The sequence below is a fragment of the Corvus moneduloides genome, chromosome Z (assembly GCF_009650955.1).
Source record: "Corvus moneduloides isolate bCorMon1 chromosome Z, bCorMon1.pri, whole genome shotgun sequence".
Classification (NCBI taxonomy): Eukaryota; Metazoa; Chordata; class Aves; order Passeriformes; family Corvidae; genus Corvus; species Corvus moneduloides.
This window is the reverse complement of record NC_045511.1, coordinates 65,669,430-65,694,774: the sequence shown is the minus strand read 5'-3', so window position 1 is coordinate 65,694,774 and position 25,345 is coordinate 65,669,430. Positions and strand designations below refer to the sequence as shown.

At 41.5% G+C, this 25,345-nt stretch overlaps 1 protein-coding gene across 3 annotated transcripts in view; it reads left to right on the top strand.

Moving 5' to 3' along the window:
• Positions 1-25,345, top strand: part of KANK1 (KN motif and ankyrin repeat domains 1) — a 129,405-nt gene that overhangs the window by 19,191 nt on the left and 84,869 nt on the right. For all 3 annotated transcript variants that reach the window (XM_032095668.1, XM_032095669.1, XM_032095670.1), the window contains one exon: positions 13,851-13,981. The gene's annotated coding sequence lies outside the window, so the exon portion shown is untranslated. The remainder of the gene's footprint in view (positions 1-13,850; positions 13,982-25,345) is intronic.

Genomic DNA, 25,345 nt, shown 5'->3' with positions numbered 1-25,345 from the left:
CGTGATTTGCTACTGGCCTGCCTGAGACAGCTTATGCCAAGCATTCTGAGTAGAGTTCAGTTAAAGTTTCCACCAGGAGCTGGGCTGCTGCCATTCCCAGCTTGCACACTTTGCCTGTCCATGCTGTCCTTCGGCTGGGGCAGTCCTTGTTGGTCACCGCTGAGAGGTGTTGGGGACAGAGGGCACGACTGCTACATTATAAAGGGCAAGAGTTAGCATTGTCACTGCAGGCTGCAGCTTTGCTTGTGCTCATGAAGTTTCACCAGGGAGTTACTGTGGCTCAAGGGCCAAAAAGCCCAGCACTTTCTCCAAACCCACCCTCTCTCAAGTTACAGCAAGAAGTCACCTTTCCCTTGGCTTCATTTTGTTCGCTAAACATTACTCTAAGAAAGCAAGTCTTTAGTTACTGTTTCGATAAGCATGGATATTTCTTGAGAATAAAAAATGAAAGTAAACATGTCAACTTTTTCCCAGCTACATGGTAAAAATGAAATTTCTCCAACAACCTTTAGAAAAACAACTTTTCACTTATGGTTGTGGTAGAAGCTGTTTTATGGCAGTGTATCTTTGAGTGTATCTATATGTCCCCCCTTTTCCTCCCTGAAACTTGTTGGTACTCTTGTTGCAAGAGGTTTTTTGTTTATACTACAGCTATATTAGCGCTGTAGCAGGGTACAGGCTACTGCTCTTGACCCCTGGGGTTTCTTCGAAGGTCACAATGGAGGGGCTGGAATTCCTGCCTTAATTACATTGCAGCAGAATATCCATGCTGGTTTTCCCAAAAGATTAACAGAATGATACTGCACTGCTTTGAAATGTGATCTCAGAGGAGCATCTAGCTCTCAGGATATCTTCTTTCATGTTTTAACATATGCATGGATTTTGTGTATTTTTAAATGACTAATTACTACTCCTTAGAGTAAAATGTGTGTGGTAGTTTATCACACTGGTTGTCTGCTGTTGCTTTTGTCTTTCTTACCAGAAGCCTTCAGTGCTCTCCTTTGGAGAAGCAGCGAGGAGAGACTTTGTTTCCCTGGTTTTGTGAAGGGAATATTTTGAGATAGCGAAGCTGCACCTTTTATGCAGTTGCTGCAATGTACAGTAAGGTACAGCTCTACAGATTTTAAAAATAAACACACACAAAAAATTGTTCAGTGGTTAGGCTTGATAGACTGCAAAGATGCCAGCAGAATTGCAGTGAAACTGAAGGCACTGATGTTGCTGTTCTAGGACTTTGGGGGAAGCATGCTAGAGAGAACTGTGTGCCTTTCCCTCCTTATATATAGCTTGGCTCCCAGAGCAAGTAGATTCTTGACTCAAATCCAGCTATGCTGTGAAATGTGGTATCAAGCTATCTGCTGTATTGTGAGCAACTGGTTTATCAGTTGTGGGCCCTGGCATGGTCAACACAGCAGAGATGTTTTGCAGGTGCCCTCTTTCATACAGCGTCTGTGGTTTTCTCTTTGCTCTTGGTCTGAGGCGGTGCCAGAGCACATCAGAATGAGTTGTCTTCATCTTAACTTCTGTATGCTAAGAGCACTTCCAAAACGGACTGCACCTCCAGGGAAAATATGAACATATGTGATTTCACTGCTGCGTTACCTCAAAGCATTTTAGTCTCCAGTTATTCTGGAAATAGTCTCTCTTTTAATAATGATACAAGGCTCTTTCTTTCCTTCTTTCTCTCAGAACTTAAGTACTGAGAAGGAAGACTGGAACAGTTGTTTATGCACCTGAATTACCCCTCCTCCCTTTTGCCCCAAATCCTTGTGTCCATACAGACAGGCTATAGATGACAACATTTTTTTGGATGGAAGCCCACAATAATACTTTTTTCTTTCTGTCACTGTTGATGAAAGTGTCATGAAGACACTTGCTGCAGGGCAGAGCAAGGAGGTTCGTGTTCCTAGTGCGTACTCCAGATGTTTATGTAATGTGCCTAAGCTTGCTGTGGAATACAAAATATTTGTGAAAGGCCCCCAGGTTTATCCATGGATAAGCTATTTGTCCAGGTTTTCTGAACAAAGCGGGAGAAAGAGCTTAACTGAGAAGCCCTAATTAGCTCTGTGCTCTAGCAGCTCTTTCCCATGAGAATGACTTGTGGAAGGTTGTTATCAAACCACTTCAAAATTGGAACCTTAAAACTATAATATTGACTTTTCCCTTTATTTTTATTTACTGGAATAGCAAATACTGAAACAGACTGGAGAAATTCCTGCTCTTAAACGGTGGCAATTAAATGATTGCAACCAGCATTTGATGCAAACTCAGATCTTTGTTCTGTTCCTCTCTTTACTACAAGCCACTTTTGTTTGACTTAAAGCATTTTCATTGCATACCTCAGACCTTTTGAATAGATATTTTAGGTAAGGCTTAAGATGGTTGCTTTGTCATCTTTTAATTTGTTTTTAGGTTATGTGGAAGAGGGAGAAAATCTTCACAATAAAGCTGTTCACATTTTTCACGCATGTGTAAGAAGGTATGCAGGTTTTAAACTCTGCATAAACCATTGTCTACAAAAACATATTTAAAACTTGCCAGAAAAGTCACCAGCAAGTTCTGGTTATGTAGTCAAAATAACTTGGCACTGAGCAATTTTTGTATCTTGAGATTTCAAATTCATGTGGAAAATATTGTCCTGAAGTTTTACTTTCTATGAGGTTACCGTGGCAACTTGTATCCCCTGACATCCACCGTTATCCTGCATAAAGGGAAAACACATTGTTGAAACTACGAATTCTGACTTAAAATACTGAGAGGTGTTTCACTACATGCATTGCTGTGATTTCCAAAGTTTTGGAAGTATATAATGACAAACAAGAGATGCAGGGAGCTGGGCTGCTTGAAAAACAAAACAGAAGAATGATTCTAGAATTATTCATGTATCGTTGCTGGAACAGTGTTCCAGATGCATGCATTGTCTCTAATGCCTGGGGAATTAGCTGAAATAAATACCTTCTATTCCACATGTATTTGTGCCAAGCACCAAGAATAAAATGGGCTGAATCAAGAACACTGGAAGTTCCATTGTAGCAAGGGGTTAGTCAAGTTACATGTTGCCCAGAACAGCACGATGTGGATGTTGGTATCAAAATAAGTTCAGGGGCAACTGGGATCAGAACAGCTGTAGATGCTGCTGCATCTCACTTGGTCAGGAGTGCAGCTGGGTCTTGATTTTGAGGGATACAAGAATTTAGCTAGAGGAGACTGTTACTTGACATGTGTGTGCAGTTCTTCTCTCTTGTGAATAGCATTTCCTCCATCTTCAGAAAAAATTGCTTTTTGTGTTGTTTTCTAGCCTTAAAAGTACTGATAGTTTTGTGTATTTCACAGCTCCAGCTGTGAATATTGGCTTGTAGTATTTCATTTTTTTTTTCCTGATTCTGATTCATCTTTCTGAAACTTGAAAGGTGAATGCTGCTTTATCCTTGAAGGGAAGACAAGGCTATATGCAGAGGGCACTCGGTATGCTTGGTGTGAAGGGCAAACTGCCATAAGCTTAGGCAGCCATGATATGAGCTGCCAATCCCTCTGGAGTCAGGAACAAGCATGGTCTCTTTTCTTAGAGCTTCATCTGCCTGTTTACCTTCCAGTGGGTTTTTATTCCAACCAGCCCTATGGATGGTCTGATTCTACCAAAGGTCCTTGGGTTTGCTGAGGAGCAGGCAGGCACCCCACAGGTGTGTGAGGCAACACCTTGCAGGAATGGGTGGATGAATGATGGGATGTGGCTGGTGCTACAGCAGGCATCCTCAGAGGTGCCACATCAATGAATGCAATGGGTGTGTGGGGTTGAAGGAAACAAAATTACAGTATTGTCAGTGTTGGGGCAGAAAGCTCAAAATTCATGGTTTAGCCTGCTGAAGTCTTGGCTTTGAGTTGGCAGCACTGACGTTTTGTCTTTGTAACATATGCACAGTTAAGTCCAGAGAAAATTTCTCTGGCCCTAAAAAATTTTGTTCTCTTGGGACCTCATAAAAAATCTTCATAATTGATGGCTGGGATATGATCTAAGCCTGGAGTGTCAGTGTGACTTTTCCATTCATATTGGTTTACGGATGAAAGAATGTGTGGCAAATACCCAGAGTAATTATGCATGTTTCTAATGTTTCAGCTTGAATAATACCGCCCACCTTCCCAGAGAGGTCAAGTTACTGTTTCAGGCATTGCAGTTAAATAATGTACCGTGTGCCGGAGAGAAACGGTGGACTAACAGCCTGTAAGTTTTTAATATTGGGTTTTTTTGCTCTTTCAGGAAACAGTGAAATCAGATCTGGTTTGTGTCACTGGGTAGGTTTTGGTGTTACAATCTAATGGACTCTTTAAAACATATCTAAATGGGAGAGTACTTGTGGCATGAAGTGGTGATTTGTTTTTGAATGGCAGTACTTAGTGTAGAAGGAGTATTAAAGTATGTGTGTGTGCGCCTGGTTGGTGTCTTTCTGGTAAACAAACTGTTTGCAAACTGCTGCAGCAACCCGAACAGTCCCACACAAGTCAAATTCTGCTCGGCAGAAGCAGTGGTGGGACTGTTAAGTTAAATTTGTGATTTTTCATCCATGGTGACCTTGAGTACCTGCAAGCATGCTGAGATGATAAAGTAGCATTGCAAAGCTCGTGCTGGCTTTTTTCATCTGCATTTCCATTCTGTGCTCTCCCTCCCCTGCCTTTTGCTGGCTGCCCTCGCAAATGAGAGCCTGCAACTTTTCAGGCAGAATTGGTTGAGGTCACTTTGCTTAGTGACATTCATGTTTTATGCACTGTGTGGGCAGACAGAACTTTTGCATGTAGGTGACATTTTTTAGCGTTTCAAGAGAAACATACAGTGACAATCACACTGTGCACATGTGTTTTCCCCAATCTACTTTGGAAGAATGTTGTTAGATTACAGCCTTAATGTCTGTGAGCTGGAGCATGAAAATCTGGTGTTTAATGTTTTGGAGAGGGGGATGATGTTCTATATGTGGAGAGAGTGTGTTGTAGTATTGTAATGAGAGTCTCTCACTAGTTATTTTTTGGCAGAAAGAACTGGAATATTGGTGGGTGAGGGGCTGGACGTGACCCAGCCTTGGGCACTCACAGCCCAGAAAGCCAAACGTGTCCGGGGCTGCATCCAAAGCAGCGTGGGCAGCAGGGCCAGGGAGGGGATTCTGCGCCTCTGCTCTGCTCTGCTCTGCTGAGACCCCACCTGGAACACTGCATCCAGCTCTGGGGTCCCCAGCATGGGAAGGACATGGACCTGTTGGATCCAGAGGAGGGACACCAAGATGGTTGTTGGGATGGAGCACCTGCCCTATGAGAAAAGGCTGAAAGAATTGGGATTGTTCAGCCTGGAAAAGAGAAGGCTTTAGGTTGATTTAATCACTGCCTTTCAGTACCTAAAGGGAGCCCTCAAGAAAGATGGAGGGGGACTTTTTACAAGAGGTTGTAGCAACAGAACAAGGGAAAATGGATTAAGGCTGAAAGTAGGTAGGTTTAGATTAGATTTTAGGAAAAACTTCTTTACTGTGAGGGTGGTGAGGTACTGGAACAGTTTGCCTAGAAAAGTTGTGGATACCCCATCCCTGGAAACATTCAGGACCAGGCTGGATGGAGCTTGGTGCAAGCTGTTTTAGTGAAAGGTGTCCCTGCCCATGGCAGGAGGGTTGGAACTAGATATCTTTAATGTCTCTTCCAAACCAAACCATTTTATGATTCCAAAAGTATTGCCATTTGTGTATGCTGCCTTTAGTAGAGTTCCTGTTCCATGCTGTTGCTGAATATGCAAGCCATGATAAGTTTCAGAAGAGAAGAACACCCTAACCAGCACTGCCTGTGTCCTGCTTGTCCTCCCCTTGCTAATCTTCCTTCCTTATGCTAGGACAAACTGCTTTGTTTTTTAGGGACACTAACAAGTGTCTTACCATGATTGAGCTTGAAGTTTAATTGGGGGAAGCTGTTCTGTTGAGAGCTGATGGTGGAACTCTGGGGTATAATCTGTCCTTTTCCTTTAGGCCACATACTTGGTTATGTAATTTTCCTGGTCTTTGAATCCTTGGAAATGCTGTTTTTTGTCTGCCATCTCTCATCTAAAAAGAGACTGTTTTGTCTAGAACGTGGTGCTCTTGAAGGCAAGGGAACATACAGTAGTTATTCTGGATTAGTTTGGTTCACTGGAGGTAAATTCAAAATGACCTTGCTTTTAGCTCTTCTTCAAGTAGTTGATTAAGAACATCTGATGAGACAGCTGTCACAGCTGCTTTTTTTTCTTTTTGCACAAGGGAAACAGTATTACCATGACAATGGCCCTCAGCGACATGTGACTTTTGAGGACCCTTCTTGTTGCAGCCTGCTGCAGTGAGGAGCGTGCAACCCAACAGCACTGTGCAGCTTGGGGTTCATCAATTCATTGTGTTTTCAGAGCTTTAGGCTGAAAATATGATGCAGTTTTTTTTCTCATCTCGGTTCAGTATCGTAACTTCCTGTTACAGGAAGCTATTACAGGAGCATGTGGTGAGTGCTGAAGATTATTCCCAAACATTGCTGGATTTTGAATGCTGGTCCACCACAGGCCTTCCAAAATTCCCATTCTTCAGGAATATAAACTTTAGAATATCACTAGGAAGATGGTCCTAATATCCACTTAAAAATCCCCAAAGGCCAGCTAGGTAACATGCATATGGAAAGCCCAAGCTGCAAAGAAGTGACCTGGTCCAGGGTTTGACTTGGTGCCAGAGGAAGATGTGAGCCCCGTTGTTGATTGTCATTCTGACTTGAAGTCTCAGGATGTTGCCTGTCCCTGAGTAAGGGGAGCTTCAGCTTTCAGGGCTAGATATGGAGATGGGTATGTGAAGGACGAATTCCCTAATGCAGGATGCAGGTGCAGGTTCTTGGCATGCTTCTAGAGCAGACCAGCTGCCTATTGTTAGCCGTAGCTGTGTTACACCCATGAAGAGGTTTTGTAGAATGATTAGAGGATCAGGGACATGGATTATTGATAAAGGGAACAAATTAATAACAGAACTGTACAAGCAAGAGCCTGCAAGCAAAGGCCTGCATGAGAAGAAACCTTCATGAGAGAGTGCCTGTGTGAGAAACAGGCCTGAGAAACAAAAAGGGAGTTTTAAGGAGGTACAGTCCTGTGCTGATAAGATATACTGACCATGAGAAGGAAGGAAGATTTTTGATCTCTCAAAACAAAACATAAAGCTTGCCAAATGTAGTCTTTTATCTAACCCAATTATGTAGAAGTAAGAATGCGCCTTTGTAAGTTTAAACTAATTAAAGAACTGATAAGCTTGTATTCAATACTATATAAGTGCCTCTGTATTGCTAATAAACGAAGCTTGCATTACCAATCACATTGATTGTGTGCATGGCTTCCCCCACCCAAAAGTCAGCAAAGAGGTGCAGTGGTGACTGACATCTGTCTGGGAATGTTTTCATACTCTGTGTGGATAGGGAAAGAGCACAAAGGAGTTTTTACAGAGATTTGCTTTTATCACTTGAAATCTAGCAACTAAACATTTTTGGGATTCGTAAAGGTTACTAGTGTTTCAGATCTGCTGCTCCTGGAGATAATGTCTGTCAGTTCTGTATCTTTAACAGAATTTTAAAGGTTAAGATGTTTAGTGAAGTATCTTCTGCCTTTTAAAAGCTTCCAGGCCCCTTTCCCTCCCTTCCTCTGCTTGTCCAGCTGAGATGGAACCAGAGGAGTAAGCATGTGGCTCTCCTCAGGAGCATCATGTGTCTCACAGAGAGGTGAGAGGCTGTCTCACCTGGGAGCAAGGCAAGCAAGATAGTGTTTTATGATGCCTTTCAGTTTCATTCCCCACCTTTCCAGTTCCTTTTCATTGCAAGACAAAAGAAATACCTTCATGCCCTTTCCTAATCTCTGCTTGCCTTAAGGAAGCAAGCACAGATTTATCATGTGTTGTTGCTTATCAGCGGTATTTTATGATATGGTGATGTAAACAAGCAAAGGATGTAACTGGATAAGAGATGTAGTACAGGATTTAATTGATGTATTGAGGAAAGTTAAAAGAAGATGATAGGTAGTTCTGTGCCTAACATCAAGTCTCCCATCTAAACAGGCCTTGTAAAGCCCATCTTGCTCCATCCTGCTTTAGAGCCATAAGAAATAAATTATGTTTTAAGATCTGGGCTGAGATTTGATAGCTTAGTTTTGCAGTCAGAGAACAAAGAATTACATCTGGCTGCACATGGGCATGTGTGGAAGAAAAATCCCTCACAAACAAAGCTGGGGTGTGTTAATGACTCTATCTCCTCAGTCACTGGGTGTGAATCCCCTGTATAGGTGAAGTTCACAAGTAGCAGTCTCCCTGCAGATGGGAGAAACGAAAGTCCTGGGTGAATTCTAGCACTGTCAGTGAGGCTTCATCTCTGTCAGCAGCCTCGGTTGTTGGAGTGGACGTTTGTGCTGTTTCTTTTCAGAACTTTGCCCATTTCTGGTTAAAACTCAGATCTCTTGTCTGCCAGCTGAAGATCTGCATTGCAGTGGTGGTTTGTCCTACCAAGCACAGGTCTCCTCTCACAAAGCCCAGCCTGAACTCCACAGTTTCTGTAGGGAAGGCACTGGAGGAGGGTATGGAACATGTATCTGACCTCTGAGTGTACAGTGAATGCTGAGTTAACTTCACCTGACTTGACAGCTGAAGATATTAAGGTTCAGCCCACATTTGTATGGCTTGGTGGGTTTTGTCACAATCTTGACCAGTTTTTGTTATTTGCAGACTGAAGTGTTTACCTATCTTGTCACTTTTACTGTGTACAACTCAAAGTCAGCCTTTGGGTAAAAGAAAGTATTTTGAAGGAGACAGCCTTTTATTAGGCAGTCCTAAACTCAGATGTACACCCTATGTTTTGACAACATTTGTGAATGTTTTTGGAATGGATCGGGTAGTAAATGTGTCTTTTATGACACCTTTATATTCTTCATGAGCTTGAAGTATTTGTGTAAGTGTGCAAACTGTTGCTTTAACCACCTATTCATGAAATGCAGTTTAATTTATCATAAGTGAATTATTATGCTTTTTATAGTATTTTATTCATCTGTGCTGTATCTGGCAGACTAGTTTGAGTATTTGTCCTCTCTGCTGAGACCATGAAAGTCTCAAGGACTCTTGATACTGTTTAATCGATGTGATTTCTCCCTGTCTCAAAGCAGTGCACTCCGTTTGACAGTTGTCCTTTTGCCACAAGAAACAGCCCACGTGTTGAAAGCAGTCACCAACTTCTGAACACAGTGGTACAAACCCAAGGTGAAGCTGCCCTTCCTTGTGCTGTGACCTCTGTCTGTGCAAAAGTGACTGACACGTGAGAAGCCAGCCTTGCCTGCAGCTTCCAGCTGAGCTGGTGTATCCCATTTACCTGCAACGTGATCCATGTCACTTAAGTAAATCCTCCGGAATTAATGGGCTTTGCAAAAGGTCTCTGTTGAGAGAGGCCATAAGAACAGGATTGTCTCAGAAATTATTAATTTTTAAATGTGTATTTGTGAGGAGGAGAAAGGGGACTCAATAGGGGCTCTTCAGAATCTGAAATTGTTCTGCATGCAGTAAAACACTTCCATTTTCTTTTTGCTTGTTTGTGCCACAGGGAATGACCCTTCTGTGTCTTTTCATTCTGTGTTGTGGACAGGTATGAGGCTGTGTTCTCCTGCAGGTTGTATTGTCTATCAGGTGTTCCCCTTCCCTATTGCACTCTGGTTGTTCAAAAACCAGTTCCTACTGGGACAGGTGCTTTAAGCGACTGCTGAGTACGTTATTCCTTACTGTATGTGTTTTAACAAGTCAAAAGAAGATCAAAGTCCATTTGCAGTACGTGAAGAGCATTTCTCGGTACCAAGAGGTCGCATCAGGTACAGTAGATAAAGTGTTCTGGCTTCAGCGCAGGGCTTGTTTTATTGCCAGAAAGCTGAAAGCAAAGTCACTTTGGCAACAGTGTAACTTCTGCCCTGCTAACAACCACACTATTACCTGCTCCTCGGAGCTTACTAAATGGAGAACATGTACACTAGTGCTGGAGGGTTTCTCCGTGGTCTGTTTTAAATGTGTCTGTTAAAATGTGGCATGAATGGCCGCAGCTGATTGTCAGACAAATCACCATTATCGTTACACGTGGCTCCTCTGAGATGCTGACCTGAACCTTTTCTTCTGGGGCCCAGGAGACTGTAGGTATACCCTCTCACATTGCTCCTCCTAGCAGCCGAGGATGCTCAGTAATTGCTTGTTGATTATTTTACTGTTTGTCAAGAATTGGTGCAGTTCAGTCTTGTGTGCTGAAGATCGTCGATTTCAGTAAAACACACAGCTTCTGAGAGGAAACACACCTCCATGAAGGGCTCATCTTTGGTGTAAGGCTCTTCTTCCATCTGATAGAGACTGCTTGGGGTGGGAGGCAGGTATCCAAATGGCACGATACATCAGCATTGGGAGATTCCCCAGGCAGAGTAGTCACGTTACTGTGATGTCCTGCCCGGATTAATTAGTGTCTCTGAAGGGGTAATTAGCATGGTGCTTTGTGCCACCCAGACATAGCCTTAGTTATTTTCTTTAGTAATTATGAGAACTTATGTCAGTGAAATTTACCACGGCTGGATAGTGCTTTTGACAGCTTAAAGGCTTTCTGACCAAAAATGGTAGAACATGTTCACCAGGAAATAGTGTCTTCACCACTGGAAATGTTACACTCAGATTTATTTTAAAATGATGTCTCCTTCACACCGAGAATGTAACTACCCTTCTGGTGCTATGCAGGACATCTCTAGCTGACTTAGCAGTGCTTGTTGGATATAACATCTGAGGAATATCTCAATAAACTATCCAGGCATGGCCTTGCAGTTGAGGGGCTGGTGTTTTTTCAGGCCAGCGTAAATTCCTCTTTAGATAAGTGAATCAGGCTGCTGTCTGCTGGAGGGAAGTGTGTGTGTTGGAGGAGCATGTGGGAGGAGGTGTTGAACAGTTTTAGAATGGAAAAGGAGAGAAGATGGAATACATGTGTTACCCATCTGTAGGGAACTTGTCAGGCTAGTGAAGTATGCTGTGAAACATGTGGACCTTTTGTTAAGAATTGTTAACACCATGTCTTTGGGATTTTAAGGACTCTGTTACACAGCAAGTTTTGCTTAAATCTAAAATGTTACAAAGGTTAGAACTTCATGTAAAAATTATAACTTTATCAGTAAATGCACTCCTGTTGTATATTCAATATCTCTGCTTAACTGTTTGATGTTTGGTTTAATTTCTGCTTTTCTTTCCTTCTGCTTAACACTGTCATGCTAATCACTGAGTAAATTTTCTGTCTGGAAATGAAATTAGATTGCCATTTGTGAGGCAGTTTAGAAGAACAGTTACTTTTTTAATGTGAGATACATCCATCCATTTTGTACAGATTTAAATTTTGCTTAATGCTACATAGATTTTTTTAAAATACCCGTTGTAACAGAATGTTTTCTAATGTTTGGTGTTTTTATTAATACCTGTTAGGTGTGGTTTGTTCTCCCCTTAAGGGAAAAAATGGGTGTATGGTGTACTGTTTTTTGTTTTGGTTGTGCTTGGATGTGTAGGAGTCAGATGATTGTGTACACATGCATGCTGTGATTTGTTTGGGGCAAAAAGTGAAACTGAAGCATTCTTTCTATCTGGTGTGGAAAACAGTACGGTATGTGATAAATCTTAGCTCCTAAAGGATTTCTGACTTTTGATCAGTTCTCTTTGACAAAAAGGATCAGTTTCCACAGCATTGTTACTAGTTCATCTTGGGGCTCAAGCTGCATCCTGGTTCTGGCCTTTGGTGTTGCACAGTTACTGTGTTTTCAGGCTGATCTGGAACAGGTGTGGGCATAAACTCTCTTCAGCTAAATTACAGAGTACCCAGTAGGGCGTTTATGCTAGCTGTGGGACAATGTGCAGAATGTGAAATCTGCTGGAGAAAAATTAACCCATGAGAAATACCTGAATGATCTTGACACCATGGTATAGGGACACATGGCAGCAGGGGTTTGAAAGACAGGTTTTTGTGTCCTTGAACAGTGGCCCAGGGTGTATAACTGCTGATTGAACATCTGGAAACTGCTGCACTGCTTTATTCAGAAGTGTAGTGCAGGAGGTTATAGAGAAAAGCAATGATTGTGGTACTTCCCATAATCTGTGAATATAGAGCTCCAAGGATATAATTTGTTTCCTATAATCTCCAGTTTCCTTATGCATTGCAGTCTTTATTATTATGTAAATGGAGATATTTGTAATCATCTTAGAATGTATCCCCATTATAAGAAAGGCGTTTTCAAGGTATCATGAATAGGTAACTTGCTGTGTAAAATGTTCATATTTTACATAAATGTCTAAAAGTAAAAGTAAATTGAGAAAGTGTTGGAAACAGGAGGGGTGAAGAAATTTATTGCCATTTCCTTGGAGTAACTTAAGAACACTGAATACTAATTTAAAGCTTATTTAAGATTGGGGCTTTTGGATTTCTGTTTTTTAACAAATGTAGGTGTCCAACTTAGTTTCCCCCTCCACTCCTTCCAAAGACATGGACCCTTGTAGTTTCCCTTCAAATGCTATTTTTTATTTTAGTTTATGAAGATAATTAACCCTTAGGAAGCTTTTTAAAGGATTTGTAAACAGTGTAGGGTTAGAACAATCTATCTATCTCTGTGTAGGCACATTGGCCTGTGACATGCTTTCAATGCTAGATTTTTTATTAATTTTTAATAAAAACCTCTATAATTTTTACTTGATATGATTGGCTTCCACTCCATTAAGCCCCCAATCGCTGTCATTTTACAAAACGGGACAGAGGTCACTTTATATGTTCATACCAATGCTTTAGGGAAGTACTTAACAACCTGTATGATAAGAAGTGTCTTTTGCCTGAAAACAATCTTTAAAACTCTCTTGAGTAATCATGCTAGATACAGGTAAGTTTTTCTGCTGGCCCATCACTCCATAGCTGTCAAGTGTCAAAGTGGCATCATTGTGCAGCTGTTACACATTGGAACTGCCTCAGGGTGCAGCTGACTGGGACTGTACCTGTGAGTGGCTGTGAGGCAGGATATCTCAGTGCAAGGAACCCTGTTGGTGCGTGTGTGGATGTGCCTCTACTTTCGGGAAGTTTGCTCTTGTGGGGGATTAAACACGGGTTGGAGCTGAAAAACAAGTATCTAAACCTTAGTGGTGGAACATCTTTGCTGAGTTGCTGTGGAGGAAGAGAGCTGCCTTATGTGCCGTGGTGGTGCAGGCCTGAACTCTGCTACAGTTGGAGTGTCTTTACTTAGTACAGGTTGAGTGCTTGTAAGATGAGAATTTTGAGAAAAGCCTGTCCGGGGAAATGAGCCAAGTCCATCTGTAAATGTTTCTCCTTTTCCTGTAGTTTATAAAGTACCTCCATGTGTCTTCCACATACATCAAGATCCTTGCTTATAAAGTGCTAATACTGAGCTCACATGGGCTTCTGATGCATTTCCCTGTTCAAACTAGTACCAGGTTGCATTTACTGCTCTGTTTCTGTAACTGGTGTGGCTGGTGTATCCTGACATGCCTGGAGCTTTGTTTCTGTGCATTCACATGGACTGTTGTTTGAACAAAGATTTAAATTGGGAAGGCAGGGCAGGATGACACAGCTATTGTGAGATGCATGCTTTCTCCTCAGGGTGCTGTAGCCAAAGTGTGCTTGAGCATTTCAACTTGGAAACAAAAAATAACTTAAGTCTTTCATTTTTGTGGTTGTTGGTAATTTCCTTATTGTTCAGCAGCATGGCCCTTCCAGGTATCAGCAGTTTTAAGCATAAGATACATTGCACGACGTATGCAATGACTAATTGGTTCTTTTAATTTCTGTTCTTGTAGGATGACTCTGAGGTTCCTGAATGTGCTGTCAAATGCTGAAACATTGAATTAGCTGAATCTGCTGCATTTTCTGATGTTTAAAAAGGCCTAAAGGAAAGTAGAGACTGGCACTTCTGTTACAGTCTTTTAAGGTAAGGTATGATTTCTTTTGCTGGGGTAGCGGGAAGAAGACAGACATGGTTCCACAGACTGTCCTAGCCCCACCTCTTGCTGTCTAATCAACCTATTGTCGTTTACTCCCATACTCACTCCTCTCCCACCAGTGGGATGGGGGAGAGAACCAGAAGAGTGAAAGTGAAAAACTCGTGCATTGAGACAAAGACAGTTTAATAGGGAAAGCAAAAACCAGGATGGAAGCAAAGCAAAACAAGGAATTAATTCACCACTTCCCATGAGCAGGCAGGTGTTCAGCCATTCCAGGAAGGCCAGGCCCCATCTCGCATAACAGTGACTTGGGAAGACAAACTCCATCACTCCAAATGGTCCCTCTTCCTTCTTCCCTCGGCTTTATATGCTGAGTGTGATGCCATATGGTCTGGAATATCCCTTTGGTCAGCTGGGGTCATCTGTCCTGGCTGCGTTCCCTCCCAGTTCCTTGTGCACTCCCAGCCTCCTTGCTGGTGGCGTGGTATGAGGAGCAGTAAAAGGCCTTGACATTATGCGTGCACTCATCAGCAATAACTAAAATTTCCCTGTGTTATCAATCCTGTTACTAGCACAAATTTAAAGCATAGCTTTTTACCAGCTACTGTGAGGAAAATGAACTCCACCCTAGCCAAAACCAGCACAAAACTATATGAACCTAAAGTCTTGTATTGGACCCAGCTATCAGTATTTGTTGGTTAGAAGCCGATTCACTGACTTCAGTTAGACAAAATCCATGCAATTTGAAGAAACATTCATAAAGAAACAATTTATTTTCTTTTCCTAAATCATTAATTCTACACTCTTAAGTGCTTGTGTATCTTTCCATTAGAGTATCTTAGTCCTTCTATCTATGTATCAATAATTATTTAGTAGTAGGTGGTCTTCAGTCCCTATATAATACCCTGCCGAGACAAATTCTCCATCAGGAAGAATGAGCCTGTGAAGCTAAACATAAGTGTAGCTAGAAAAGTGACCATTCTACTTTGACTGGACATTGCTGCTGTGATCTTTCATTATGTTTTGTACGCATCTTTTGGATTTATGGCTGCCTTTTCAGCTGCACTGTAGTGCTGCTGCTTTTTCTTAGCAGCACAGCAGAGCAGCCAGACACCACACTGTCAGGGAGTCAGTCAGTACCACGTTTATGCAGTGCCCAGTGAGCAGCATGGCCTCTTATCGCTGCAGATGACCAGTGACTGCATGTAAATACCCCAGCAGGACAGGGCTGTATAGATTTCTTTTTTTTTTTCTTTTTCCCTGTGCGAAGATCAGTGTTAAGAGCAACACCAAAGGGATGGCCTGAATTAAATCTCTAAGAAAGGAAACCCAGATGGGTAAAGGCTCTTTGCTACTGACTCCTGGATTGCTTCACGTTTGACAGCTGCTGTTTGAAGTGGCAGGTGAATCCTGTTTTTATTTACATTTGATGAGTATCACTGCCTGCCCACCTTATTACATGCACTGCAGTGTGCTGCAGAGTTGGATGAGGGGTAAGACACACCTAAAACTGAACTTCTCTTTTGAAGAGGAAGGATTTAGTCTCTTGACAATTGTTATTATCTAGGATGGCTAATTGCTTGTCTTGTGCTATTTTTACTGTGTTAATCAGAGTGCAAACAAGCAGTGGGGGATGGCTCGTTTGGCTTTTGAGTGTGGAGTAGATTTGGCGCTTACAGATGCGGACTTGAATTGCTGCCAGCTTCTGGGGCAGGTAAAGGGCTCCTGAATCTAGTGATTCCAAAGACACGTGGGCACCAGATGGTTTTCCCCAGTTGTGAAAGTGTGGAAAAGCAGATCTCCTGCCATTCTTCGTTACTGCATGAACTTTAGACACATTAAGAGGTCTGTGTGTGTAGTTGGAAACACCCAGACTCCACTGACTCTCTGTCTCTGTTGTGTAAAAAGGATTTCAGAAAGGGAGCAGAGGGTGCTGCAGTAGACCTGGGACACGCTGCCATGATTGGGAAGCCTGTGTGCACTTCCTCTGCAGGCCTCGTACCAGCGCATTTTGGATTGTCCCTGGGCTCTCGCCCATAGAGCAGTGTCTGTTCCTCCTTGCAGGATGCTGTTCTTCACTTGGGTGTACTTGGGCTCTTGCTCTTCTGGAGATTATTCTTTTCACCAGGAAAAGCATCTGTAGGTGGATTTTATCTTTGCTGGTGGCAAAGAAGTGTTTTGATACAGAAGGAGAAATGCTTAGAAAAGGCAAAATAAGGAAACATACTGTTGCTGTGACTAGGCTGGTCCCAGTTCCCATGTGGCTGTGTGCTGCAGCTATGTTCTGGCTGTAGAAGTGGATGCCATCAGCCAAGCATCTGCTTTGAAGTGGAGGAAATGTGTGTATATATGCCCATAGGGGCTCTTAGGTTGTCTTTGAAGATCCTCAGGCCTGCCAGTGCACTGCAGCAGGTGCCAGTAACATAGGGCAGTCACAGCTTGGATGTCCAGCAGGGTGCAATGGGTGGCCCTGCAAGGTACAGGATGGGAGATGAGGGGAGGGTGCTGTAAGAAGACACATGCAGACAGAGGAAGAGTATGATTGCAGAAAGGCTGGAAAATCCAGAGCAGACTTGTGTCTGCTGTCAGGGAGCTGACAACGGGGATGATTGCTGACTGCCTTGGAAAGCACAGGAGCACCAGGTAAAGTCATTGAGAAGTAGACAGTGTCAGCTTTTGTCACAAGGCTGTGGATATGGAGAGGAGCAGGGTGAAGAGATTTCCTTTTCAGGTGCTCGGAGTTTAAGTACACTCCACGTTACATACCTACATAGATACAAATGTATCTTTGCCTGTCCTTAGGTGGAGTGGCGTGGTGAGCAGTCCTGCACACGCCAGTAGCCCTGGGCACTTACAGAGGGCAGGGGAGGCATTAATGGCAACAGCCATCAGCACAGAGAGGTGCTAACAATGAAATCTCAGTACACTAGGTGTAAAGTTACTAATTCAGCAAGTTTTGGGAGAAGTGGGCTTAGTTTCTCTCTGCAAAAACAAGTGTTTGAAGAGTGTGTGTGCTGTGATGGTAACGCACCATTTCATAGTGCTCAAGGCATTTTGCATTTGTACAGGTACTGATACCTTGAAGTACTAATGTGAACACCCCCGTGCTTTTTGCCTGTGAATTACAAAGCCAGCATCTCACTGGTGTGATACACTCCATGGAGAGGGCCCAAGAGCATTTTGTCTCTTTCTGAACTTCACTGAGTGTGATCCCTTTGCAGATCATTAAAGCGCTGCACTTCTAATTGGATCACAGACTTTGGCAATGTGAGATGAGCAACAGACTTATTAAAATTAATTTCCATTTATAAAACCATGACTGCTTCCCTGGGATTGCCTGGGTTTTCTCAAAGCTGTTCCTGTAGCCTTAATTTAGTCTTGATTTTAGTAAAAAAGAGAGTTTATCATCAGACTCAAACCAGCATTTTCACTTTTTATAGCAGAAACTCAGCCTGTTTAAGAGGGAAAACAATAAAAACAACAACCAACCTTATGAAGAAAACCTTTTACTTCTGACAGATTAAAATGCAGACTGGTTCAAATACAAATGCTCAACAATCGCCTTGTTTAGCTGGTCCTTAAGCTGCAGGTTTTTTACACTTCTGTTTATCTTGAAATCTGGCCTTTCACTTTCTGAATTTTCAGTGCTTGCTGGAGCAGTTAAATTGGAGTTTTACACACTGATTAGTTGGCTTCAGAGGTCCCTGACATACTTTCATGTGCAAGGGAGATCTGATTTTTGAGAAAGTACATGTATTGTGAGTGAAGTTAAGCTTTGCTCAAATCCAAATACGACTGAACAGAATTGATTTTCTTCTCTCAACAGACTGCACAACTCTCAATTGACTGCACAATAAATACAGTCACATTTTTTTAATTTGACCAGGTATTTTCACTTGACTAATTTCAAACAGTTGTGGCTTAAGCTCTGGTTCTTTCATCCTTCCTCCCCTTATTTGTGGTTGTGCTTAAATGTGCCACAGGGCCATCAAGCTACCCAGCCGTGCTGTGTTACAGCTTCCACCTTCCCACATTGCACAGAAGGACTTTTTCCATGTCATCTTGTCATGCCAGTTGCCAGAGACACCTGGAGGGTCCCAGCTGGAGTGGTGTTCTGTGTATGAAGAGGTTGTCACGAACCTCATGCTTGCCAACGCTTCCTGGAGGGAAGCTAGCTGTGCAGCCTGACTGTAAAAGAAACAGCAGTAGAAGTCTGTGGTGTGACCCAAACCCACCTCCTGGTGGTGCTGCCATCCACCTTGTGGCTGGTTGCACCTGACTCCATGTCTGAAACCCAGCTGAGGAGGGCCCAGGTGGAGGGCGCAGCTGCATATCGCTCACTGCCGGAGCAGAGTCCGGGGAAAACTGTTGGATGTGTAGACCTTGCGTCTCCGTCCTGTGCTGCTGGTGGCCAGCATGTGATGTGCTCCAAGTTCCTTGGTGCTTTCTTGCATTTCAGGCATTCAGGTGCTGGGGGCCCACTGTGGTTGGAAGTGGTGGTACTGACCAAAAGCAACCAGCTTGTGCCATACCATATTTTGGTGAATTTGGTCTGTGGAAGGGACCCCACCCCTCGCTTCTTTTACTGGCACAGTAAATGCTGCTGAGTTATTTCAGTACAGTAACTAGATCTTTATATTGATAAAAAGCTTGTGTACTTTTCTGATTTATATTAGTTGTGAAGGATTAAAAAATAATTCTATTAATCTTTGGAACAATTGAAACATAAAAAAAAAAAAAAAAAAAAATCCTGCCAAAACATCTTTGGGTTTTAGTTCTTTTGCCTTCAGAACCTTACACCAGTTCAGCACCTCTCAGGATTTTTTGAGAATGACAATCAGTTTCTAGTATAGAAAATAAATTCTCTTGTTTCATGTTTTAGTCTTAACAAGTTTAGGGTTTTGAGCTGTTACCTATCTATTTTTGATTTCCTCTTTTGCTGTTTCTCTCTACATGTAAGGCACAAGGGTAACTCATCTTTCTTTCTGCTAAATGTACTTTTACTTTTTCAAGGGAGACGCTTTGTCCACTAGGAACTGTGTCTCAGCATGCTAATAAAACTCACTTTATGCCTTTAAAATGTTTATTCAAAGTGGCCTGGCTGGCTTACAGTAGCTGTGTGGGTGGACTGTCCTTGAATTTTGTCGACTTAATTTAGTACTGCACAATACCCAGTGATGGAAAACAGCTATAAATTGTCTGTGCGCAGCCATGCATTATTGATAAAGGGTAGAATAAGCTCTACAATTTCTTTATTTGACGTTGTTAGTGCAGCAACTGGCTGATTTGTTAAGACTTTTTTCCCTCCTATTGGCAGTAAAATATCTCTTCATTTTGAACTGTGAATTTTCTGAATTTTGATTTGTGTGGGGTCAAAAAGTTGCTTTGTCTCCAGTGTTACTAAATGTAATAGAAATATTTTCACAGAGTAGAAGCAAACTTAAATTCAGGGGGACTTAGGAAAACAGTAAGTTTGATTCCATGCAGCAGACAGAACTTTCCTAATTATCTCAAATATTTAGAACTAGAAAATAGAGCATGAAGTCTCACAGCACATTTAGAAGAAAAAACGCTTTAATATACTTCATTTGGCACATGCTTAGAAAAAATGCTTTACAGTGAGTTCAGCATGCTTTGTAATTTCAGTGTTCCTTCAAAGTTTCTGAAAAAATCCCAAGCTTTAAATCTGTCATCCTGTTTTTTTTCTGTTGACACTTATGATGAGTAGAGACTCTACTGAATGTAATTTGCATATAAAACTGTGCTGTAAACTAAACAGTTCTTTCCCTGTAGTTGAACGAAGGTACAATGAACTGCTGAAAACTGGAAATTAATAAATATATAAGTAAAAAAAAAAACCAACTTGCCAGCAAAACTATAAGGGGCTTAGTCTTCCCAACAAATGTCCAGTGCTGAAACTTCTTTTCAAGCTATATTTTTTGGAATGGTAGCTTCCCACAGGTTGTTACTGTAATACAGCCAAGGGAATGTACAGTTTGTGCCAAGCAAATATTGTATTAGAATTATGGAATTTTATTTCCCTCTTTTATGTTTGGTACATACATATCCTTTTGTAGACCTCTACAGATTTTTACTTTTGTCTTTGTAAAAGTGTAGGGCTAGGGAATTCACAAGTTATACTGATGTTTACAGTGGTTTCTTCTATTCCATGGAGAATTGCTGTTTATTAGTTTAACTTTACATATATTTGCTATCTTTTAAGGTTAGAAATCATTAGGTAATGAAGTAATTAAACTGGTTGTGTTGTTGCAGTCAGAAGGCAGGAAAAACCACTGGTGAAAGTACTAACATGGCTGACAGAGGCTTGCTAGAGATTTACATTGAGAATAACTCACTCTTCAGAACTTTTTCATTTTCTGAGGAAATCGTGGAGTAAGTCAAATACAGTGGCTATGAGTGATTAAAATGCAAAACTTATGAATTCTTACTGACTTTGTAAATCTGTCTCATTTACTGTTAATATAAAATCATTTATCTTAAAGCAGTGTTGAGGCTGTGAATATTTAAATGAAAGCTTCAACTCTTGAAGAAGATTTTGATATTCTACATCATTAATTTTGTGGCTCACATAGAATGCTGTCATGGAAGGGAAAAAGGAGATTCTCTCTATAGGTCACCCAATAGATCTGTGGTAATTCACTTGGTAAGTCAAAGTGGCAAATTTTACCACAGTTTAAATACTTGCACAGTTCAGATGTTACACAGGCATCTAAAAATTCTGTGCTGGTTGAAGAGGATACCGTTGGTTTGATCCTAGAGACGATACAAACAACTGGACATTGACTTGCCTGTGGTTTTGGTTTTGAAGCAACTGTGCAGCTCTCTTTTTTTACAGAAGTGCAGGCTTCAGCCATGTTATTTACAATTCTGGTTTTAGACATTTTGGGAGTATGAGTGTGTGTGTAATTTTTGGTAGTGAAATGCAATTTTGAAAATCCTTTGTTCCTGTTGTTTGTTTAAAAGAGCATCTTTCACTGGCACTGTTAGAAGCTACTGAAATGAAAAACTGTAAGATAAAGAAGTCTCCCAAAGTACCATGGGGTTGGATTCTCCTCTGCATCTGCCCACTCTCTTTGGGCAGTGCATGGATGGTGTTACTCAGACCTCTTCATTTACCCCCTTCCCCCCCCCGGAAGTCAATCAGTAGTCTGACAAACACAAAAGAGCTTTAATGCAATTTGACATTTATTTTTTTCATACTAAAAAAATATGCCTTGGTCCAGAAAGGTACCTTTCCAAAAGTCACTTGACCTAGATTAGAAATGTACTGTGCAAGTGACCTGAGTGCTGCTTGCTACCATCCAGAATTCTTGGGTGGGCCATTGTGGAGGAAAGTGAGATGGATGAGGTGGTAAGAGATCAGCTTCACGTGACTGATCTCTGCAGGCCACGCTCAAAATACAGGGACAGCTACAGACATTACAGGAATGGCATGATTCAAAATGACCTGAAAGTAGTTGATTTAAAAACAAGTAAATAAAATATAAAAAGCATAGTTTGTCTAAGGGAAACCAGAGATTTTTCCTAGCAGTCAGTATAAATGGAAGAGTGGTAGGGGAGAAGTGAGGCAGGTGGCTTGTGAACAGAAGTTACCTGAAGACCTTCTGTTACTTTTAAGGTGGTATTTCCCATTCCTTTTCAAATGCATCAAAAGAGGATGTTAATTTTTTTTCTTTCCAGTATAGGAATTAATGGGGGAAAGGGGGGAAATCCTTCAATTATTTTTGGAAGGCACTGCCTAAAATATTCTCTTTTTAAAAGCATAGGGGAGGAGAGTAAAACGTGTCACTGCATCCATCCCCACCCAGGAGTAACACCAAGTGCTTTGTCTCTGACAAGTTGCAGTATACCCTACTAAAAGGGAAAGAAAACTGCTTTCCCTTCTCTTGGTACAAAAAAAATTGTATTAAGCTTGTTTGGGTGGGACAAACTTCATAGGCCTCTTCCAGGTTTGATTACTAGTACAAAACCTGTGTTGGTTCTAACACAGGTGCCTTGTGTTTCGATTACGTCAACCAGCCAGGACACAGTCGTTCTGTGAATCCCAGAGACATTGTTGTGGACAAAATCTCTTTCCTCCTTTTTGTTGTTGCACTGTATTGTCCTCCACTAATTTGAAAGAGACAGGGAGTACAAGAATGAACCCCCTGATTCTGTCAAATTACTGTGTCAACAATGCAGTTACCTGCTCTGAGAGGCTCTGCACTAGCAGAAACTGATTCTTAACGAGTTCACCTAGAACTTTCAGCTGTGAAAGTAATGAATTCTCTGCAAAACGTGCTTAAGTAGTGCTGTGTCCTTGCCTAATGTCTGTAACCCCGATAACTAATCATGCTTTGTCCTTCTCGAAGACTCTGTTAATGATCTTTCCACAGTGAACTTGGTGAGTCCCTTTTTGCAAAATGCAGAACACTTTTTAACCCTTCTTCTTCCAACAACCATTTTGGCTGGTAATGTTCATGCAGTTTCCATTAAACATGGTGGTCAAGGCGTGTTACTCCTCTGCTATGTGTACAGAACACAGAGCTGCAGGTTGCTTTCCTGTTTTTCTCCTGTTCCTTTTCCTCCTCCCTTCTGTGCTGCTCTTCATGAGGTGCTAGGGGATGGCAGCAGAGATTTTCCCAGTATACATCAATGCAAACAGATCAAAGCTGGATGCAGTATAAACAAAACATTGTTAGATATGGCAGAAGAATTGCTAGGTAGGGAAAAACTGAGTAATGTTGTTTGGGAAAATGATTGCACCTCTGGCTAATTACAAAATAATTGAATGAGCGGTTACATGTTGCCTCACTGCAGGCTTTAAGTACCTGAAACATGATCTGCTTTTTTAGTGCTGAAATTTGCTATGATACAGAAAATTGAGTAAATAAGATTCAGCTCCAGCATGATCCTCAGCTGTTCTTCAAGGTTCCTCACCCTTCCTCCTTCTGGTTTAACCTGGGATATTCTTGTGCAGCTGGAAAACTGAGCTATAAAAATGCAGTTTTGTTTCTATTGTTACATTTATTTTGTGCTAGACAAATTGCCTTCCTGAAAGCTTTCTGTAGGGTGCCTATAGCAAAGGCAGAGCTGGCTTGTGAGGTTTCAAAATACAGAATGGGTTGAAGAGCTCCATTTTAAAGGTATGCCATGAATGACTGGGCTTCATGTGTCTTATACGCAAGGAATTTTCCCCCCTACAGTTTTGAAGTACCTACCACTTTAAGGGGCCTGTGGTTTACTTTGGAGTGAAATCACAAGAGATTTCAGGTTTTATTCCAGCTTTTTCTGTTTTCTTTGCCTTGGCCTTGAATGTTTTGACATCTTTTGTTGCCTTGCTTCCACATAGGGACTGCAGCAGCCTCAGCAGAGATGTAACAGCAGCTATAAATTATTTTCCATGCTAAAGAAAGATGCAAGGTAAAGATGTACATTGTTGCTTCCCAAAGATCAGAGTGAAGTTTCAGATGAGAACAGTGTCATCAACATTCAAGACAAATGTGGGCACAGGCACTTAGGAGTTATTTTAGCTGAATGTAGCTGGCAGTCCCTGGGGTGTAAAAGGAAAATTTGTCCAGGAGTTTTTTTAAAGACTAGTTGTTAACAAAAGCCTTAAGGTTAATTCCCTGAGAAGTAAACCTGTAATGTTGCATTGTTGATTTTTCTGAACCAATTTTTAAACTTTGGAATAACTTTAAAAGGGTTGGTAAAAATATATTTTCCATTCCATTGCTGGAATGAGTCCATGATTCCCAAAGGGTAAAAGAGTTCCTGTGCCAAATTCAACAGAGTAGCAAGAGATCTTATTTTAAGTCTGTCCTCAGTGAAGGATGGATTATGGCTCGTTCTGGCCAAATTAAAAACTCTAGGAAAGAGGAAGGTATTTTTTGCCAGGTTACCCCTCATTTGTGAGGAACGCTACCGCCCTAAACTTGTCTCTCTGTCATATCACTTCAGGTTAATGGCTCCCTTCATTTTGCTTCAAGTTCTAGCTCCCTCTGCTTTAAAAAGAAAAAAACCCCATATTTCAGAAAGATTCATGATGTTTTAAGGAGAGACGGAGAATCCAGGTGACTGCCTTTCAAAGTCAGTAATTGATGGCATTTCTGTTCAGGGACGAGTTTGGCTTGGTTAATGTAACTTTACAGCAGAAGTATGCATCTCATTATTTTATGTGTTTGTATTTATTTAACTTTTGGCTGTGTATTTTAAGGTACCTGCAACATTCCTTTTAGTAGTGACTGAGAGAAGACTAAGCAGGTAATCATAGATTTAAATGCACAACAGTGTGCCTTCGTTGAGGTTGGTTAGCTGGGCATTCTCTTTTAACTGAAAATGCACAGAAGTAAGAATCAGTAATGTATTTAAAATGGAAATCTCCTTTTGTACAACACAAACAATTTTTCTTTATGTTAAAAAGAAGGGGGGCTACTAGGGCACTGTGTCCTTTGCTAGGTATTGGAAACAATATATGATCTATCAGTGGTCAAAGAGTAATTGTTTGAAGTGTATTGAAAATAGGAAAAGGTTTCCTAGACAACTAGGGAAAAAACAGCTGAGAAGCTCAAGGAATTTTGGTGAAGGTGCCTTCTAAACATAGGAGAAGGTAGGGACATACCCTGGCAATGAACTGTGGTCTGAAGGAGTTGAGAGAGGAGAAGATGATTCACTCTTCAGCCATGATCATCTCTTCTGTATCAGGTTTGCTCCTCGGAAGAAAAGTCATTTACTTAGCTCATGCTAGCTCAGCATTAGCTATGGTGCTAACCTTCCTTTACAGTCTTTTTTGATGTAAAGTAACTTAATTATGTAAAGATTTCTGCATGTGCTTTAGAGGTAGGCAATTGGGTTTTTTTTAATTTCAAGATTGCTAATGCAGTGAGCAACAAAAGCTTTAATCCCAGAATTTTAAAGCAATTATTTTAGCTGTAAAGAACTTCAGAGGTTGACTTTCATGCTTCCTCTTCTGTAGGTGATTAAGAGTTGCCTAACACAGTACTACAAAATCTTCTTGGGTCGGGCACTTCTGAAAAGGCTCTTTGAGAGTGATGGACACATGATTCATTTAAGTCAGATAAGAACTGACCACAGCAGCTGCTACCCAGAGAACTCTACTCTGAGCCTTGGTCTCCAAATGCATGTGCCCTTCTTATGGAAAAAATTAATGCACAGGCAGGAGCACATAATGGGACAATATGAGAGTCCGGAAGAAGGGGATAGGAAGGATGTGTAGGAGATACCAGGACTTAAGAGAAGACCACAAGCCCAAACACTGTTCCACGTTTGAAGTCTTTTGATGCAATGTAAAGCTTGTAATGGTGTATGGATCATAGTGGAAAACCAGTCTT